The following is an 8,941-nucleotide window of genomic DNA, read 5'->3' on the forward strand; positions in this document are numbered from 1 at the left end:
CATACTGCTTCGCCTGTTCCTCCCTGTGAAAGTCTCACGAAGGCTCTGGGCCAGACTTCCCATTCCTCCTGCTCCCCCACATGGCCTGGGCTCGGGGACTACAGGAGGAAAAAGCTTCTTTCAAGGGGCTGTCTCTGTGTCTGTTGTCTTTCCCGATTAACACAAAATCCTGGGTGCATTTAAAAACAGAATAAGGGGCACCTGGGTGGCTCAGTGGGTTAAAGCCTCGGCCTTCGGCTCAGGTCACGATCTCAGGGTCCTGGGATCAAACCTGCGTCGGGCTCTCTGTTCAGCAGGGGCCTGCTTCCCTTCCTCTCTCTCTCTACCTGCCTCTCTGCCTACTTGTGATCTCTGTCAAATAAATAAAATCTTTAAAAAAAAAAAAAAACGAAAAACAGAGGATAAGGAGAGATTCAGGGAATCATAGTGACCATTTGATAAATTCGAGCTATGCTTATCATTCCCTGGACTCATTTTACCTCTCCTCCCACCCCAACCTGAGCCTCTTCCTGTCACCCTTGCCTCCCTCCATGGCATATCAGGCATCCTGATGTGAGAAATAAGGGCAAAAGAAAAAATTAAATTTCCTTACTGCTTCCAGCCCACTGACAAGTCCCTGAAACAGGCAGAGTGACCTTCCTCTGGGAACTCAACTACCTTGACTAATACTTGGCAAAGGCCAAGAAGTAATCTTAGCCCAACTCCCCATCCCACCCCACCCCCACCCAGGATCCTGTAAGTCTACTTTAACGTATAAAAATTCCTTTGGAAACGTCCTTTATCTCGACCCCCCCAAGATACATGTTGGCAATCATCCTCCAAGCATATGGCCCACCCTATGTGTCTCATGAGTAGGGTTTTAACAGGCAGTAATAAATGACCTTTTCCTAACAACAGCTAGCCCCACAAGATCCTGGAAACCTTGCTTTCAAATTCCTTAGAGACGTGCAGTCTCCCTAACCCTCTCCCAGCTTGAAAATATAGAATCACCCACAAGGTAGAACCATAGACCAGCTCTTTCTGCCCACCAGTCCCATCCTATGCTTTAATTTAATAAAAAGACCTTTTTGCACCAAAAACATCTCAAGAATTATTTCTTGGCTGATGGCTCTGGACTCCAACATTTTCCTACAACAATCCTATTGCTGAATTTGTAGGACAGTGTTTTCTTTAACTTCTCCAGCACCATATTTCTAGCACCCGGTCATTAAGTACTGTTACAAACCTATCAATTTTAACAATTTTTAACTCTACGTGCATTTCTTTTCCACTCTTAAAGTCACTGCTCTGATTCAAATCCAAAGTCTTCTTTGTCCTTGACCATCCTCCTAACTGGCTTCCCTCCACACCAACTTTCCGCCCTCCAGTCCAGTCTCCTTATCACCAGAATTACTCCCCCAAACACACAACCGACCCCATCACTCCTCTATCTCCACACGGCTTCCAACTGCTCACAGCAAAGGCTGTTAAATGTTTGCAGACTGTTTTAGAGAAGCTGCCTCAGGGAACAAGAGGGAGATCAAACAGGCGAGTCTCTACCGTCCCCCTGGCTTTACCAGAAAAGGTCCGTATTAGGGTTCTTAAAAGATTTTCCATGGTAAAAACAGACTTCACTGCTATTATCAGCCAGAGTCCAATAAAGAGAGAATCCAGACAGTAATTAAACAGGGAGAATTTAATATCATTTGGTGGAAGGGAGTGTACGTGGGAAACGACCTCCAGCGGCCAAAGGAGCTATAAGACAGAAACCAAAGGCCGACAAGTCCAGCTTGACCAGAAATGGCTTATTAAGGGGCCTTAGGGAAGAAGTGAGTCTTGGGCAGCCACCAGTAAAGGTCTCCAAACCCCAGCTCCCTCAGGACCTGCTTTCACAGCCCTAGAAGCTGGGACACCCAGGACAGACCCTTAACAATCAGTGTGTGTCACAGTCAGACCTCCCAGCAGGTCAGGGATTGTGCCTCAAGGGCACAGGGACGGGTGCGGTTAAACAAAGGGGAAGAGTGCGTGGGGGCTGCCCTTTGTAAGGTTTCTGGTCAGAGGGGCCACTATGGGGGATTTCTTCAAGATGGCGGCAGTTCGGTTCACACCCAAGCTTTCATAACTCTAGCAGGGGATGAGAACGAGACACTGGCTAGTAAGCTGGAAGGAGGACTCCAATGCAGGCACGGCAAACAGGGGAGCAGCCACAGCCTCTTTGGAGGTGAGACACAGCCTCCACGGTAGAGGCTCCCTCAGCGTGAGACCCAGCCTTGTTTGGAGAGCACCGCAGGCGCTCGAAGGAGGAGGGCGGAGCATCGCTGTGGGGCGGTGCTGATAGGACAGGCTGGGAATCTGCCCTCGGGAACTCCCCCGAACAAAGCCTGGTCTCCAGGATGCCAGGGGAGGTGTCCCACAAGAGGCACTGAATTATAGCCACCAAAGGGAGCAGCAGGTGCGGGGGAAGAGGGGGCGCCGGTGGCCACTGGGTGCCGCTGACCACCGAGCACCACGGGAGTTGGTGCCCCGAGGAACCCGCGAGCAACTCCTTACTGTTGCAGGGTCCACACTACTTGCTATTACTGTTCCTTTTCTTTGAGATGCCCTCTCATCCTCCTCGTCTTGTTCATGAAGAAAGCCTCCGGAAGGACCCTAACATGACCATCCTTCTAGGCCAGGCTGACCTGTAACCTCTCCTGTGACGTGTTCCCTGACACTTCCACTTGGAAGTAATGACTCCTACTTAGATGTTCGCTTCAGTTTGGTTTGCAGACTTTGCAAACGATGGGAGGGCACAGCTTGCTGAATCACTTGGTCTGAAGATCAGTCCAGGAAATTCAGTTTACCTTCCCGAATGCGCACCTCTAGGAAGTGTGTGTACAGGAAATCCGGAGGCACCCGGCCAGCCTGCCGGGTCAGTGGGGTCAGATCAGCGGGTCCCTGGGACGACCAATACTGTGGCCAGATCCCCATCCTCTTGAGAGTGGGAAACACTGTTATCTTGGTGTCTTCCCAGCACCCTATCTGGTTAGCAACCAATCAACGTTTGCTGAGTTAAAGGTTAGTGGGCTATCTTTCCATAGAGTCAAAGCTTTAAACTAAAAAGAACACATCTAATGATAGCATTTCAAGCATTGGCCATGACAGGGAATGTCTCATCTGGTCACAGGGATGGGTCTTTAAAAAGATACTTAAAGAAGAATGAAGTTGGAGGCCTCATGCCTCTCGATTTCAAAATGTATTACAAAACTATACTAATCAAAACATTGTGGACTGTGGTCCTAGTGCAAGAACAGACCATACAGGTGCCTGGGTGGCTCAGTCGGTTAAGTCTCTGCCTTTGGCTCAGGTCATGATATCTGGGTCCTGGAATGGAGTCCCTCGTTGGGCTCCCCGCTCAGCAGGAAGTAAGTCTGCTTCTCTCTCTCCTTCTGCCCCTTGCCCTGCTCACATGCTCTCTAGTAAAAATTTTTTTTAATTTTAATCTTAAAAAAAAAAAAAAAAAAGGACAGACAGACAGACCAAAGAAATGGAGTAGAGTGCCCAGAAATTAACTCTCAACTACATGGTCAAATGATTTCTGCCAAGGTCACCAAGACCAATCAATAGGGAAAGGTGCCTGCCCTCCAACAAACGGCGCTGGGAAAACTGGGCAAACGCATGTGGACAACTAAAGTAGGACCCCCATCTCACTTCATATACAAAAATTAACTCACAATGGATCAAAAACCTAAATGAAAGACCTAAAACTGTAACTTTCCTTAGAAAAAAAAAAATCATACAGAAAAGCTTTCATGACACTGGATTTGGCAACAATTTCTTGCATATGAGACCAGAGTACAGGAGACAAAATAGACAAATGGGACATCTGTGATGAAAACTTTAAAACTTCTATTTTCAAGATCTTCTGTGCATCTAAGGACACAATCAGTAGAACGCAAAGGCAACCTATAGAATGGGAGAAACTACTTGCAAATCATGTATCTGATAAGGGGTTAACATCCAGAATATATAAAGAAGTCAGACGACTCAGCAACAACAAAACAAATACCCCAGTTAAAAACTGGGCAGGGGCGCCTGGGTGGCTCAGTCGATTAAACGTCAGACTCTTGGTTTCGGCTCAGGCTGTGACATGGTTATTGAAGGATCGAGTCCCACCTTGGGCTCTGTGCTCAGCAGGAAGTCTGCTTGAGATTCTCTCTCCCTCTCAAATAAATGAATAAAATTATTTTTAAAAGCTGGGCAAAGGACTTGAACAGATGTTTTTAAAGAGAAGACAGAGATGAACAACAAACACATGAGAAAATGCTCAACATCACTAACAATCTGGAAAATGCAAATCAAAACTGATGTGGAGAACAAAGGTAAAAGTAATATAGGAAAAAAATTAAATCTTGCAACTTACAAGCCACTGACAAATCCTTGAGACGGGCAGAGTGACCTTCCTCTGGGAGCTCAGCAGCCTCGATGTTGATACTTGGCTAAGGGCAAGAGGCAATCTTAGCCTGACCCCCAGGATCCTAGGAGTCTACTTTAACGTATAAAAATTCATTTGGAGACTCCATTTATCTCTGCCCCACAAAGTACATGTTAGTATTCATCCCCAAGCATATGATCCACCGATACATATCTGTGAAGGGTCTCATGACTGAGGTTTTACTAAACAGTAATAAATGACTTTTTTCCTAACACCTAGCCCGTCAAGGTCCTGGAAACCTTGCTTCCAGATTCTTTAGAGACTTTCCCTATCTCTAACCCTCTCCCAACCTGAAAGTATATAATCAGTCACTCTTCATAACCACAGAGCAGCTCTTTCTACCCATGGGTCCTGTCTCTGTGCTTTTTTTTTTTTTTAAAGATTTTATTTATTTGACAGAGAGATCACAAGTAGGCGGAGAGGCAAAGAGAGAGAGGGGGGAAAGCAGGCTCCCCGGTGAGCAGAGAACCCGATGCGGGGCTCGATCCAAGGACCCTGGGACCACGACCCGAGCCGAAGGCAGAGGCTTAACCCACTGAGCCACCCAGGCGCCCCCTGTCTCTGTGCTTTAATAAAACCACCTTTCTGCACCAAAGATGTCTTGAGAATTTTTTTTTAAGATTTTATTTATTTATTTGACAGACAGAGATCACAAGTAGGCAGAGAGGCAGGCAGAGAGGGGGAAGCAGGCTCCCCCGCTGAGCAGAGAGCCCGATGTGGGGCTTGATCCCAGGACCCTACGACCATGACCTGAGCCGAAGGCAGAGGCTTTAACACAGAGCCACCCAGACACCACTTGAGAATTCTTTCTTGACCATTTGCTCTGAACCCCAACATTTTCACATTAACAACCACAGGCTACTATCCAAAAACCAGAAAATTACAAGCATCGTCAAGGATGGACAGAAATTGGAACTCCCACGCAGTTGGTGGGAGTATAAAACTAGTGTAGCTGCTCTGGGAAACAGTATGGCAGTTCCTCAAAAAATTAAAAATAGTACTACCATATGATCCAGGAATCCCACTGCTGTATATGGCTCCAGCGGAATATTATACAGCCCTTAAAAGGAAGGAGAGGCTGACACACACTACAACACAGATGAATGTGGAGGACATTATGCTCAGTGTAAGCCAGTCACCAAACCCCCCCCCAAATATAGTAAGATTTAGTTGAGGTATCTAGAGTAGTCGAATTTGTAGCAACAGAAAGTAGAAACGTGGCTGCCAAGGGTGGAGGGGGCAGCAGACAATGGGGGGGGTGGGTTTAATGGGTGTAGAGTTTCAGTTTTGCAAGAAGAAAGGCTTCTGAACTGGTTGCACAACAGTGTGAATATACTTAATACTACCGAGCTGAATGCTTAGAAATGGTTAAGATGGTAATTTTTTTTCTAAGATGGTAAATTTTGTTGTTTATTTTACTATCATTAAAAAGAAAAACATAGCTAATTACAATCTGTAGAAACACTCTAATTTTTTTTTAAGATTTTATTTATTTGAGAGAGAGAATAAGCAGGGAGGAGGGGCAGGGAAAGCTGACTCCCCACTGAGCAGGGAGCCTCATTCAGGGTTTGATCCCAGGACCCAGAGATCATGACCTGAGCAGAAGGCAGACGCTTAACCATTGAGCCACCCAGGTGCCCCCAAACTTCTTTTTAGTATATGAGCTCATCCTTCTTTCTCTGTATGTTATAAGCCTGCTAACAAATAGGAAAACCAATGTCTGGTTTGGGTTTCCTCTTTTTCATATACAAAGCCCTTCTTCCTGTAGAGGTGCCATAGCTCAGATCACCCTTCCCCACACCTGACTGCACCCAAGCCAACATACCCTGACCGGGAAGGTTGATGGATAAGGCAGACCAAAATAACATACATGAGATACAGTGTCTGCATGGTAGTAAATTAATCAGAGGAATTCAAAACTCCACTCATTTGCTCAATCAGCTCATCCTCATATTTGGGAGATTTAAGAAGGAAGGTAATGTTTTTCTCTCATGTAAATATGAAACTAGAAATACAGAGTTCCTGAGATGCATACTTCCATCCTATATTAGAGATCACTGTCTTGCAAAGGTCTTACAGTACTTGACTGGCATGCAGCCTCATTTAGAACCCAAAACTCCTGAAAGTTCAAATATTCGTTTTGGTTACAACTATTTGTTTTGATGGAAAGCATCTTCAAAGCAAGCATTGATTTCAGTAATTGAAACAAATATGTGCTTTGAAATTTTCTCTATTAAAAAAATGTATAGGGAACATAAGGACACCAGGTCCAATATTCATAAACAGAGGATTGTCTGAATGAGCTTACTGGCAGGAAATGGCTTAAGTCATTTCCAAAGTTGTATTCTGTTGTGCAGATCTGTGGTCAGTCTGCCCTAGGTTAACTAGTTGAACACGGAGAGAGAACGGAGTAGGAAGGCTTTTCACACACCCATTTCAAGAAAGACAAAACTGGATGTAATTAGTGGATTTATAGAACAGACAAATTAAGTTAGGGAGTGATGATTCACTTTTTCAAAGATTTTCATTGGCTTTCCTTTATAATGAGTGTTGCCGGGATGCCTGGGAGGCTCAGTCAGTTAAGTGACAGCCTTCAGCTCAGATCATGATCCTGGAGTCCCAGGATCGAGTCCCACTTCGGGCTCCTTGCTCAGTGGGGAGTCTGCTTCTCCCTCTGACCCTCCTTCCTCTCATGCTCTCTCTCCCCTTCTCATTCTGTGTCTCAAATAAATAAATCTTAAAAAAAAAAAAAGAGTTGCCATAATGTATTAAAACATAATTCCTTTTATAGACGTCCGATTTCAATTTTGACTATTAAGAAAGTATCAAACTTGGGGGCACCTGGGTGGTTCAGTCGGTTGAGCGTTGGACTCTCGGTTTTGGCCCAGGTCATGATCTCAGGGTGGTGGGATCAACCCCTATTATGGGCTCCATGTTCAGTGGGGAGTCTGCTTGAAGATTCTTTCCCTCTGCCCCACTCCCCCCAGCTTGCATGCAAGCACACGGTCTCTCAAATAAACAAATAAATCTTTAAAAAAAAAAAAGCATCAAATGAATAAAATGAAGTTTCACTTCAGATCAAACTGTAATTGGTTTTATAGAGAGCAGTATCTTAAGTAAAAAAGTGAACTTACAATCTACTAGTATCAATGAAACATACATTTCATAAATTTGCAAGTGTATCAGAAACATTTAGACATAAAGCATTTATGGAATGCTAGACATGGGAGGGGGGAACTAAAGAAGAAACTTCAAAGGGTTTCACAGGTGCAACAAGGTAGATGAAATGACCAGTTGTTTAAGAGCCTGTGAATTGGTAAAGTGTGACAATCCTTTTTAAAAAATTTTTTATTTAAACTCAGTTAGTTAAGGTATAGTGTACTATTCTTTTCAAGGTCAGAATTTAGTGATTCAGCAGTTGCATGTAACACCCAGTGCTCATTACACCCCATGCCCTCCTTAATGCCCATCACCAGAAAATGTGCCCATTCTGGCCAGTGCACCACTACCCCCAGTTAATCTCCTGTTCGTTGCCCCCTTGACCATAGCCCTTACGCATAGCTTTTCCTGTGGTTTCTGCATCTACATTGCAACCCTCAGATTCCAAACCAGAGCTGCAAAAGAAGGGACACACTGGAGACTGAGATTAAGACTCAGGACTAAGAAGAAAAAGCGTCAAAATTTAGTCACCTAAATTTTGGTGCATCCTCACCTTTGTTATAGGAGATTATGAGAATACAAAAATATGGAAATATTAACTATTAACCTTAAAAATAAAAGTTGTTACTTTCCCCATGGAAGTGGATTCGGGAATAGCAGAGAATTGCAGTTTGGGACACGTAAGCTATGGCAAGACCACAGGCAAGTCCAACACACGATGGAGAGGAACGTGGTTTTGTGGACAAGGAGAAAGGTGGGAGGGTTGTTCTGAAGCAAAATCCACTGGAGAAACACAGGAGTTCAGGGTGACGGTGGTTTGTCCCCGGCCGCACTGCCAGGGAACTCACTTCCTGTAGGAGATGCGATGTCCACCTTTCCCTGTGGGGGCCTGCAATTTGGGATCCTTCCCTGGGGAGGGTTCTTCTGTTGGGTCTGTGATTGACCTTGAGCAGCGCGGCTCCCCCTCCTCTTCTGCACCCAGAATCCACTCTGGTGGGGTTTCCCTTTACTGATTTTAACAAGCACGACCTTTAAAAAATTTTTATTTTGAAATAATTGCAAGACAGTACAAGGAACTCTTGTATACTCTTCATCCAGATTCACAATTTGTTAACATTTATATTTGCTTTATTAATCTCATTCTCCAATGAACCATTTGAGATCAAATTGAGATCTGCCCCTTGACCTCTAAATACTTCAATGTCTATTTCCTAAGAATAAGGACATTCTCTTCCAAGAGCACAATAAAATTAACCAAATCAAAAAAATGTAATGATTACAATACTAATATATAACCCATATTCAAATTTTGCCTATTGTCACAATGTT

This window comes from Martes martes (genome assembly GCF_963455335.1).
Source record: "Martes martes genome assembly, chromosome: 15".
NCBI classification, from domain to species: domain Eukaryota; kingdom Metazoa; phylum Chordata; class Mammalia; order Carnivora; family Mustelidae; genus Martes; species Martes martes.